The 12,516-nt window shown below is 40.8% G+C and overlaps 1 protein-coding gene across 5 annotated transcripts in view; it reads left to right on the forward strand.

The window, feature by feature from the left end:
- The window catches only part of LOC126274026 (venom serine protease-like), a 248,042-nt gene that overhangs the window by 109,033 nt on the left and 126,493 nt on the right, over nucleotides 1-12,516 (forward strand). The window contains exon 1 of one of the 5 annotated variants that reach the window (XM_049977075.1): nucleotides 4,248-4,335. The exons of the other annotated variants lie outside the window; for them this stretch is intronic. The gene's annotated coding sequence lies outside the window, so the exon portion shown is untranslated. Of the gene's footprint in view, nucleotides 1-4,247; nucleotides 4,336-12,516 lie in introns of those variants that run through there. 5 annotated transcript variants of the gene reach the window in all.

A 12,516-nucleotide genomic window follows, 5' to 3' on the forward strand; every position in this document is an offset into this window, starting at 1 on the left:
GCCGCAGCACTCAGTCATGCAAACTTGTCAAGGAAGGGCCTTTGTGCAGCCAGCGGAGTCTTGCTTATGTATGACCTAGATGTAAAATTCAGACAGGAAATAGCAAGAAGAACTTTTCTGAAGTAGAGAAAAGTTTAAACATCCGATGTAAATTTATGTTTTAGAAAGTCTTTTCCGAAAATACGTATTTGTACCCAGTACAGGCGAGAAGAAAATAGAAAATTTTGAAATGTGTTGCTACAGAAGAATGCTGAAGATTAAATGGGTAAAGTAGATAACTAATGAAAACAAACTGAAACTCATCGGGGAAGAACAGACCTGTGGCACAAAGTGACTATAGCAGGGGATGACTGGCAGTAATCTTGCTGAGGCATCAAGAAATAGCTGATTTGCTAATGGACATAAATACGGCTGGTAAAACTGTAGAGGAAGACCAAGGTTTGAATACATTAAGGAGGTTCGAGAGAGTGTGTATTGCAGAAGTTATACAGAGACTTACACAAGAGAAATTTGTAGAATTGTACCAAGCTCGATTTTGGAATCAATGCGAGCACAACAACAACCAAATGTTAAGCGTAGTGAAGAAATTGGTAAGTTTCTTAGTAAGATGACAACAAGCTTAATTGAAAAACTCTTCATGTACCACAGAGCTCAAAATATGTAATTAGCTCAGAAACCGAGGACTGAAATTAAAACCAACCGAATAAATGCAAGTAGTACTTACGCACCAAGGTTGCTGCACAAACTTAATTACGTGGAGAATCTCGACGATTTTTGCCGTTTATCGACATTGATACAGGCAAGATATCGTTCCCGATAATTCCAAGGCTTTCGAGAATGTTTTAATTTCCAGTTTGGAGTCGGATAATAAACGACAAAATAGATTTTTTCTTTTGATACATTTAAAATTAACAGTTTTCAGACTTCTTCCTTAATTTGTTCTGTGAAACATCTCTTCTTCCCAAATTTCGTGATTCCAGGTCAACGAGAAGTACTCTACAGGTTTTGATGAGTGAGTTTGCAAGTATCAAAATACGGGACATAAATCGCCGTATCGTTTGATTGCATTGACTTGGAAGCTAGAATGTATTACTCCACCATGGGACCTTAGATTGTAGTATTTGGCATAAATTTCAGCTTGATACGTCTACACTTCCCTGAGAGAAAAGGTTTTTAACATTCGGATAGACAGACAGACAGACAACAAAGCCATACTATAATGGTTCTGCTTCTACCGATTCAGGCAAGTAACGTTAAAAAGTGATTCTATGAGGGTTCCGTTTCTACCAATTGAGGGTCGGAACCCTAGAAGGGAAAAAGTTTTCCACAATATCAAAATAATAATAGGGAACTTGGTTATTCCTAGCTGACACACAAGCTCGATACCAACTTAGGTTCAGGGCAGTCGCTTTCAATCGTGAGAAACAGCTGTGTGCATGTCTGGAAAAGTCCTGTGTGGTCACTGAGGGGCTAAATTTCATCCTCCCAAATCATCTCGGCCACTAGTTGTGGGATTCAGATCCGGAGACCTCTCTAGATAGTCCCTGCGATGAGATCTATTCATCTGTCGTGCAGAGAAAGTCGATGTGGTCGGGAATAACCTCTCGTGAAATAACTCTAAACTTCGCTCGTAGGTTTGCTTCATATCTTACACACATGAATGTTAACAGCATTTCTTTCTCGATCAGCGTTGATGTGAACTTGAATACGACCATCCAGGGTGTATCCTAACAACCAGGAGACCACCGCAATGAAATGATTATTTTCCATGGTGTTTCTGTGACTGCATCAGCTACCACTTTTCTTTCTAGACGAATCTTCCACGAAAGTCATCCTGCAAACTGAAGAGTAATTGTTCTGTCAATACTATATTCCTTTATTCATTTGTGGCCCAATATCACTATCATGTTTGCTCCCGGCACACTTAATGGCTCCGTTTCTTCATTGTTGTGAGCTACACACACAGACACACACACACACACACATAGTCGAACATTTGACATACATACTAACTATTCAGAGGCTAGGATATATTGTTTCATATAAACTTATAATTCATGAGCCACCTGTATGGCCTGCGGTAATCGTCTTGACGATATGGTTGGAATTTTCTGTGCAGTCAAGGGCAGATGAGAGTACTGCGCAGTAGCTTTTGGTCGACTTTGTAATAACTGAAGATTAGGGTTTAACGCCCCGTCGACGATAAAGTCATTACAGACGGATTGTGGAAATTTGGAGAACGAAAGTGGTGGTGTATTTTCAAGGAAGCACTTCAGCATTTTCCTTAAGCGATTTAGAGGAACCGAGGAAAAGATAAATACGGATGGCCAGTCTGAGATTCAAACTCTTGTCCTCCCGAACACGAGCCAAGTGCCTCACCACGGTTCCATTTCGCTCCATCACTCTGTAATGAAGTATCACGTGCAGTTCCTACATCTCGACACAGTCTCCAAAATCTGTGAAGAACATTTCGCAGTACATATTTTAACGATACTCCTACTTTTGTCGTCGTCTCTCCCGCTTCAAAGCGCGCAAGTATTGTATACTGCAACTCGTGGTCCAGGTTTGTTGTTAGACTTTACGATGGAAACTTCACGAAGAGAGTTTAGCGGAATTGTATACACAGCTGTTGCATTATGGGCAAAATGGAATGTTTTGCTTTATCTTTGAATAACGTGCTTAATAAGAGCTTTTCTCGAGTAGAATATCAGAGTACTGGATTTTGGGGAAACTCTGACGGCCATTTACTTCATTTCTTGTCACTTTCTTCTCTTCCAGATTATTCATAGCTTTTGGGCATACTTGTAAACTAAGTGTACCGTGTCATTCAAGGTGGCATCGGTGAGCCGTGTCTTCGGCTATTGCCGACACAAGAGGCTGTTTCCGCTATCAGGGGGATGGGGGGGTCTTGCTCAGTGGTCGGGTACCAGCATACTGATTTCTCATTTGTGCTAATCAGATAACAAAACCGCTGGTTTCCCGCACATGGCAAAGAAATTCAATTTTTTAAAAAGATGTCAAATCTTTAAGAAAAATAATTAATACTATGTTTTTGATTATCTATATTTATGGCGCTGAATTTTTGATATCGAATCTATAGTACTGATGAGAATCGAAGGTTTAGAAATTTGGTGTAGGTGAAGAAACGTTCACACTCTATAGAGAGGCCTCCATATCCGTAAAGCGGTTATAGAGGAACTGAGTATCACAGCTACATTCTTAGTAGTATGCAATAAATCAAGCGTACACTTCTTTGAACGCAGAGTACAACGCAGAGAAAATAACTTACAAGATTTCAGGAAATCTGCTCGGAGGCAACTGAATCGACACCATTAGGAAGGATAACATTGTGGGGCAGTGTGGATACCACAACAGCGTGGATGCAAACGAATATCCACTTCCTTAGAAATTGGTGGGGAGAATGAATTTCTGTTCGAAAGGACTGGGTGACATGCCAGTGCGCGCATCGTGCTTTTTGTTTCTGTTTTATCACTGCATCGCTTAAACTGACAGCTGAGTGGTTTATTCAGCAAAGCTACAGCCAATTCCTTTACATGTCATTCAACTTGTGTTATATTTTCCTGTCACCAATGATGTCTCCGTCAGTGGGGGGTTAATTATAACAGCATATGACGGACCCCAGCAATGAAGGGAGGCGACAAACCAGTATACCATCAACATCACAGCAATATGATTAGCGAACAAAATAGCAAGGGGCCCTCCGCCGTAAATCATCATAAATGAAAATAGTAAAGGATAGTGTAGCTATATTACGCTACAGTACAAGCCCAGTGTTTGGTTAAATGAGTTGCAAACGACGCGAGGACAATGGTAGTCTTGTCGGCAGACCAGTACTGTTGTCAGTACGCCAGCCTTATAGCAACAAGCCCCCTTAACGTATAGCTGTTATACTGCGAGCAGTTGTATTTTTAGTGAACTGGAAATTTTTCTCGATCTAAAACCTAAATTTTCGTGAGATAGCTCCAACGGCTGGAACAAAACGCGTTCCTCGTAAGAGCTAGTTACGTTGTAGGCTATGATAATCTTTCCCACGTAAGAAGTCACGTAATTTTTTTTGCTACAATTGCGATGATACTCGTAGGAAGAATTGTAGTTATCCTTTCAAGCATAACAAAAGATAAAAAGCTTAACTGTCTCATTTTCTGTAACTAGGGCGTATGTCCTGTTATCGATGCAACGTACTTACTATGCTTAAAGTTGAGCTCCCTTATCTACTTTACGTTTCACGAAGCCTAAGCTGTAAGCTTGTGTTCCGTGCTTGAGAACTGCAGTCTGTGTCGAAAGAGTCGGCGGCCAGGAACGTTAATAAGCCAAGTATGTATCAATATCCCACTTCTTCGTTCTATTACTGATTTTAAGGGTATGAGAAGACCGCCTGACAGATGTTGAATAATATATTAAAAACAGAGAAAGTTTATACCACTTTTGGGGTACATTTCACTTACTTCTCCGATATGCCAATGACGTTTATAGTGAAATGATAGGAACTAGGCTTATGGAAGAGGGGAGGGGGGGAAATCATGAGTAGGGGAGAGTGGTATACCTCCAAACACTTTTCACGTTTCCGTCGTTTGTAAGTCTTGTAATAGAAGTTTAATTTATTTTCTTATTACATTTTAAAATGATAACGTTCTAGTTATGTAAGCTGCAGTCTTTTTCGGAAATTTTAATACTTACTCTGGAAAGTGAAGTTATACCGAAAGTTAAAATCTGTTCGACATAGTCATTTAGAAGTGTTACAATGGAGAGAATCTCGTCAATACTATATTTAATAGTCTGTGTCTTACACCATTACTCTGTTACAAACAATTGATCAATAAGTGAAATCAAATTAAGAAGCACTACTATATAACAAACAGCTACTGGTTAGAAACGTTTTGAATCAGAATCTATTGGCAACTGACACAGTCTTCCATTTTCAACACAGGGAAAACTGTTTAGGGGGATACGGAATCGCCTATCCTCGCAATGTTAAAATATGCCTACTATAGGGAACATTTTCTCAAAAACTACTGGAGATAGAGTGATAAAATTGTTACTGTATGTTCATTGATATGTTATAACAATACTGAAACAACAGTTTACTGTCAAAGTATTTTCTTACAGAGATATTTTACATTTATTTTTAAGTAAATTTTTCCATCAGTTTTTACTAAATTATCACCCCTGAGTAAATCAAGTAATTAAAAAATCGTTGTTTCAGTGTGTAAAAGAAACCCATGTGACTAAATCATAAAAATTTCAGACTTCTAGGTTCACCAGTGCCTGAGATAATGTTCCTAGAAAAAGTAAAAAGCAAGCGTACGGGAAACGGAGAAAGAAGATTAAAACATTACTGATCCATAGTTAATACCCCCTTCACAGTCTTCCTAAACATCTTCAAGTCTTCTTTTGGCACCCTTCTGCACCTGTCTTGCTTTTTTCACTGGTGTCTTGATTATATTGTCAGCATGCCTTAGTCTGTGCTGATTTGAAGTCAACATAGCACGTACTGTGCGGGAACCAACACGCAAACATAACTTTTGAAGGACCTGGCATTTAGTTATATTCCCAAGATTGAATATAGCCACAGCATCATACACCTCAAAATGTAGTGTATTAATTCCGACGAACACTGTTTTTGGGGGATGATGGCATATCACACTATTCAAGCACTCTTTGGGGTCCTGCGTTTTTCCATGAAGACTTTTCAGCAGGAGACTTCTGTCAGCCAGATCTCTGAAAATGGGCTTTATTTCTTTCATGATGGTTTATGGTAGACTGTGGTGGCGAATGTATTTCTCTCCAGTTGTTAGTCCCCTATTGTATTTACACCAGCTCTTTTCACCTTGGGGCACAAACCATGTTCTGGATGCTCGTTTGGGGGTGCGGCGTGGAAATACAAAGCCCATATAACATTCCTCATTTCTTCAAGATTGCCTGTATTTTGCCTGATTGCAAGGCCATAGCAATTCTGAATGTGGTCTATTACGGAATCAGTCAATCTTCCTTTGCCATGCAAGGTTTTCCCATCATCTAGTTTTTTTCCTTTACATAATTGATTTTAACCTTCTCAGCCTGGCACCCATTCTCTTCTGCACATGTCCTATTCATTCAAGTTTGCTTGTATTTACACTGTTCCCATATGGTTTGCTTTCCAAAACTTCTTTGAATGCTTTAGTCACCATCTCCCAGGTACTTGACACAGCGAACATTATACCACTCTGAAGAGCGATGAAAAATTATTTTCACCCCAGAAACCTCCATGCCACCACCACTACCATAATAATTAGCAACACATTCGTCACTATGTTCATTTTTCAGCCTGTCTCTGCATCTACAGTATTTAAACATTATAGCAACATCAATAACCTTGCCAGTGTCAACACTAGTTGCTGTTACAACACCATTGTTGGAGGTGTGACCCCTTTTCTGCCACGTGCCATCAAAAGCTACTGTGAGGTCATGACTGCCATCATTTTCTTTCACTGCTTCTTCCACAGCTAGCTGCATTGACTTCTGTGCTACTTCTTCAACTGCAGATCCTAGTACATAGTTATAAGAATCAAACTTTGAAGGTATACTTGGAAAATTTGGAACACCACATAGCATATCACCAGCTGCTTTGTCCTTACCAATTGCTCGCAATCCATAAACTAATCTAATATTTACACTGTAAAGTTCAGTTTTCTTGTATCCATTATTTACAGTTACTGAAACAGAACTTGGAAAATTACAGGTGTACTTACAAACACCGCATATTAAATTAAACTGGGCATCCAGGCCAACATGGGGATCTACTTTCAGACTTTTTTGCAGCACACACTGTTTTCAAGAGCTTCCCACAATATACTCCTATCAATGAGATCAAAAACTTCTTTCCCTTTCTCAAGTAAATTATATTTCTCTTCCAAACCACTTAGTTTTTTATGAGAAGCACTGTTTTCATTTGGAGTAAGATCGTTCGGCAAATCAGTAGTAAGTGGACTCACATTTTCCAACAGTGCTGATGAAGAACTGCTTTGCTTTGCTAATGAATGATCATTTCTTTTCTTCTGCTAGTTTACGTGCTTTTTAAACACTTTTGCTCTAGCTCTACGCATTTTCACTGCGAAAAGTGAAGCACTAAATACGAAAGATCTCGACAACAACAACTTTCATATAGCACACTGTTTACAAACAATCCCATCACAAAGTCAAAGAATAACTTGGGGAAACAAGAGGGGAACATATTCGGACAAATAGTGTATAAAGAGTTGCTGGAAAGCGGGATATTTGAATTCATGTCACGTAACTGTACTGCCAAAAGCTTTATGGCCAGCCATGGGAGACATGTATAACTAAAACGAAATACCCGATCTCACAAATCTATAAAAAAAAATAGTTATGATTCTAGTAGAGCTATGTATAATACATCATTTTAAAGAGGATACTTGGCGGAGTACAATACGTCAATAAAACGAAAGTCGATTTTTTAACCCAAAATCCGATTCTGTATCCCCTTAGATATAATATCTAAACAAACTCAGTCCATTTACGAATATCATAAGTTCCGCGGTAGAAGACTCTTCCGTTTCAAGGTACAACCGAACGCGCGTTGTGTAACTAGTTTTAAAAATATCAGTTTCACTCACCATAAAATTCAGTACCCAAAGAATTAAAAATATCCTCGAAATAACTCTATCATATTACACAGCATTTAAATATGTGGAACTCGTAATATTTGCTAACGCCGGTCGAAACACAACCATACGTCTCACTACAACAAAAACAGTACAAAATGCCGGAAACCGCTTGTGACGGCGTCTGGTGGGCATTCCTTTAAGTGATTCTAAAATCAGTCGGTAGATTGAAACATCGACCACCGTGAGTTCCTAGGTAAACTTTTCTCCACGTGCGACACTCTCCCCTGTTGTTTAGTAGTCTAGTTCCATGTTAACTGACGTCCACAACTCAGCTACTCAAAACGTAGAATAGTATTCAGCGTTTTAGGAACGTCAGGCGGAAGGTTAGATGACGTCCCTTTTGAACTGGAAGGTGGACACTTTTAACAATATATGTTATGTCTATACAATTCGTAATATGCAGAAAATGACGAGTTTAGTGCAGATTTGCTTCAAAGAACACATCCTGTGTGCTTTTATTTTGATCACTATGTGTTTTCGAACCTTATTACAACAACTTTTTCTTTTGTATGTACATGAGGGCCTCTATTGTTAAATATTGTCCACTACTATGAATGAATCATGAATCTAAATCCACATCTAGATGATTACTCTCTAGTTCACAATTAAGCGCGTGGCAAACGATTCATCTAACCACCTTAAAGCTATTTTTCTACTGTTCCACTCTACAACGGCGCGTGGGAAAAACGGACACTTAAATCTATCCATGCCAACTTTGATTTATTTTATTTTACAATGATGATCATTTCTTCCTATGTAGGTGGACGCCAACAAAATATTTTCAAACTTTGAGGAGAAAATTGGTGATTTAAATTCCAGGAGAAGATCCCGCCGCAACGAAAAAGCCTTTGTTTTAATGATTGTCACCATAATTCGCATGTCGCATCTGTGACACCATTTCCCCTATTTCGCGACAATACGAAACTAGCTACTCTTCTTTTCATTTTTTCCATGTCCTCCGTCAATCCTGACTGATGTGGACCCCACACCGTACGGTAGTAGTCCAGAAGAGGGCGGAGAAGCGCAGTGTAAGCAGATTCTTTAGTAGCCCTATTGCATTTGTAGGTATTCTGCCAATAAACCGCAATCTTTGGTTCGCTTTCCCCATAAAATTATCTACAGGATTAATCCTATTCAAGTTATTTGTAATTGTAATCCCTAAGTATTCAGTATTGACGGGTTTGTGTGATTTATCGTGTAACCTAAATTTAGCTGATTCTTTTTAGTACTCATGTGGATGACTTCACACTTTTCATTATTTAAAGTGAATTGCAACTTTTACCACCATACGGATGTCTAGTCGAAATCATTTTGCAATTGACTTTCATCTGATGACTTTTGAAGACGGTAAATGACAGCATCATCTGGATGGAATCTCAGTGGGCTGCTCGTTATTGTCTCCTAAATCGTTTATACAGATCGGGAAAAGCAGTGAGCCTTATAACACTCGCTTGGGGAATGGTAGATACTACTTCTGTTTTACTCGATGAATTTCCGTCAGTTAGTACGAACTGTGGCCTTCATGACAGGACATCACGAATCCAGTCGCATAATTGAGCGTAGGAACGTAATCCGATCAGAAGTCGCTTGTGAGGAACGGTGTCAAAAGCTTTATCGAAATCTAAAAATATGTACTCAATTTGACATCTCTTGTCCCTTTCACTCATTAATTTGTGAGAATTCAGAGCAAGCTTTGTTTCACAAGGACGGTATTTTTTATCTTTGTTGGCTATTTGTCAACAAATAGTTTTCTTCGAGGTAATTCATAATGTTGGAGTACAGTATATGTTCCAAAATCTTACTGCAAATCGACGTTACTGATGTCGTTGTTGTGGTCTTCAGTCCCGAGACTGGTTTGATGCAGCTCTCCATGCTACCCTATGCTGTGGAACCTTCTTCAACTCCCAGTACTTACTGCAACCTACATTCTTCTGAATCTGCTTAGTGTATTCATCTCTTGGTCTCCCTCTACAATTTTTACCCTCCACGCTGCCCTCCAACGCTAAATTGGTGATCCGTTGATGCCTCAGAACATGTCCTACCAACCGGTCCCTTCTTTTTGTCAAGTTGTGCCACAAACTCCTCTTCTCGCCAATTCTGTTCAATACCTCCTTATTACTTATTTGATCTACCCATCTAATCTTCAGCATTCTTCTGTAGCACCACATTTCGATAGCTTCTATTCTCTTCTTGTACAAACTATTTATCGTCCATGTTTCAGTTACATACATGGCTACACTCCATACAAATACTTTCAGAAACGACTTCCTGACACTTTAATCTATACTCGATGTTAACAAATTTCTCTTCTTCAGAAACGCTTTCCTTGCCATTGCCAGTCTACATTTTATATCCTCTCTACTTCGACCATCATCAGTTATTTTGCTCCCCAAATAGCAAATTCGGCTACATTCCATTATCCTCGTTTTCCTTTTGTTGATGTTCATCTTATATCCTCCTTTCAAGACACTGTCCATTCCGTTAGTGATATTGGCTTGTAATTCAGCGGATTACTTATATTTCCATTCTTAGGTATTGGTGTGACTTGTGCAAGTTTCCTTTACCTGGGCATGGATATTTCGACGAAAAAGCAGTTTTATATGATTTATATGTATGGAGGTATTGTACCAGCGTATTCCGAAACAAACTTGGCTGAATCGGAGGCCTTGCCTTTATTAAGTGATTTAAGCTGATTCGCTACACCAGTTGCGCCACTGGCGTGCAAATTCCAGCCTTCGTAGCCTATGCGCAGCAGTTAGCGTGGGTGCTTGAATCAGGCGCCCTGCTGCGGAGGCCCATACGCAGTAATGCTCGCTGAACGGTAGCTAAGAGGAAATTGTTGGTAGTCCCTTGGTTCATGTGGATGATCAGTTGCTCAACAACTTCTCGTCTATTCGCTCGTACTCACCTCCGCAGCCGACGTTCATTCTTGTGATTTATAGCCTGTGGTGCACCGTAGTTGCCTCGGCGCCCGTTTTGAATAGAGTCATTTTGCCATGCAAGGTATACTTAAACCACGATGGCATGCTAAACAGTCGTTTCGGAAACGCTTGCACCCCAGCCAGAGAGCTAATGATTATGCTCTTTCCGTTCTCACAACAAATGCACTCCCCCCCCCCCCCCCCCACTCCCACATTCTGACAGGCTTTAAATACACGCTGCTCCTAGTGCTGCCACCTGCCGTCTGTGAGTGACATCAGACATAGGCGGTGGTCACACTAATGTCACTGCTGCTACACTACTGGTCATTAAAATTGCTACACCACGAAGATGACGTGCTATTGACGCGAAATTTAATTGACAGGAAGAAGATGCTGCGATATCCAAATCATAAGCTTTTCAGAGGGTTCACACATGGTTGGCGCCGGTGGTGACACCTACAACGTGCTGACATGAGGAAAGTTTCCCACCCATTTCTCGTACACAAACCGCGGTTGACCGGCGTTGCCTGGTGAAACTTTGTTGTGATGCCTCGTGTAAGGAGGAGAAATGCGTACCATCACGTTTCCGACTTTGATCAAGGTCGGATTGTAGCCTATCGCGATTGCGGTTTATCGTATCGCGATATTTCTGCTCGCGTTGGTCGAGATTCAATGACTGTCAGCAGAATATGGAATCAATGGGTTCAGGAGGGTAATACGGAACGCCGTGCTGGATTCTAACGGCCTCGCATCACTAGCAGTCGAGATTACAGGCATCTTATCCGCACGGCTATAACGGGTCGTGCAGCCACGTCTCGATCCCTGAGTCAACGGACGGAGACGTTTGCAAGACAACAACCATCTGCACGAACAGTTCTACGACGTTTGCAGCAGCATGGACTATCAGCTTGGAGACCATGGCTGCGGTTACCCTTGACGCTGTATCACACACAGGAGCGCCTGCGATGGTGTACTCAATGACGAACCTCGGTGCACGAATGGCAAAACGTCATTATTTTGGATGACTCCAGGTTCTGTTTACAGCATCATGATGGTCGCATCCGTGTTTGGCGACATTGCGGTGAACGCACATTGGAAGCGTGTATTCGTCATCGCCATAGTGGCGTATCACCCAGCGTGGTGGTATGGGGTGCCATTGGTTACACGTCTCGGTCACCTCTTGTTCGCATTGACGGCACTTTGAACAGTGAACGTTACATTTCAGATGTGTTAAGACCCGTGGGTCTACCCTCCATTCGATCCCTGTGAAACCATACATTTCAGCAGGATAATGCACGACAGCATGTTGCAGGTCCTGTACGGGCCGTTCTGGATAGAGAAAATGTTCGACTACTACCTTGGCCAGCACATTCTCCAGATCTCTCATCAACTGAAAACGTCTGGTCAATGGCGGCCGAGCAACTGGCTCGTCGCAATACGCCATTCGCTACTCTTGATGAACTGTGGTATCGTGTTGAAGCTTAATGGGTAGCTGTACCTGTACACACCATTCAAGTTCTGTTTGGCTCAATGCCCAGGCGTATCAAGGCCGTTATTACGGCCAGAGGTGATTGTTCTGGGTACTGATTTCTCAGGGCCTATGCACCCAAATTGCGTGATAATGTAATCACATGTCATTTCTAGTACAATGTATTTGTCCATTGAAGACCCGTTTATCATCTGCATTTCTTCTTGGTATAGGAATTTTAATGGCCAGTAGTATATGATTAGTGAGAGTGAACAGTTCAAATCTCTAGGCGTTCAGATAGATAGTAAACTATCGTGCAAAGCCCACCCACATCCAGGACCTTGTTCAAACAGTAAATCCTGCTTTATTTGCCATTGGACCAGTATCTGAATAAATGATAGTTCAGCACGTAAAGTTGTGTACTTTGCTTATTGTCATTCGA

This window comes from Schistocerca gregaria, chromosome 1 (assembly GCF_023897955.1).
Source record: "Schistocerca gregaria isolate iqSchGreg1 chromosome 1, iqSchGreg1.2, whole genome shotgun sequence".
In the NCBI taxonomy this organism is placed as follows: domain Eukaryota; kingdom Metazoa; phylum Arthropoda; class Insecta; order Orthoptera; family Acrididae; genus Schistocerca; species Schistocerca gregaria.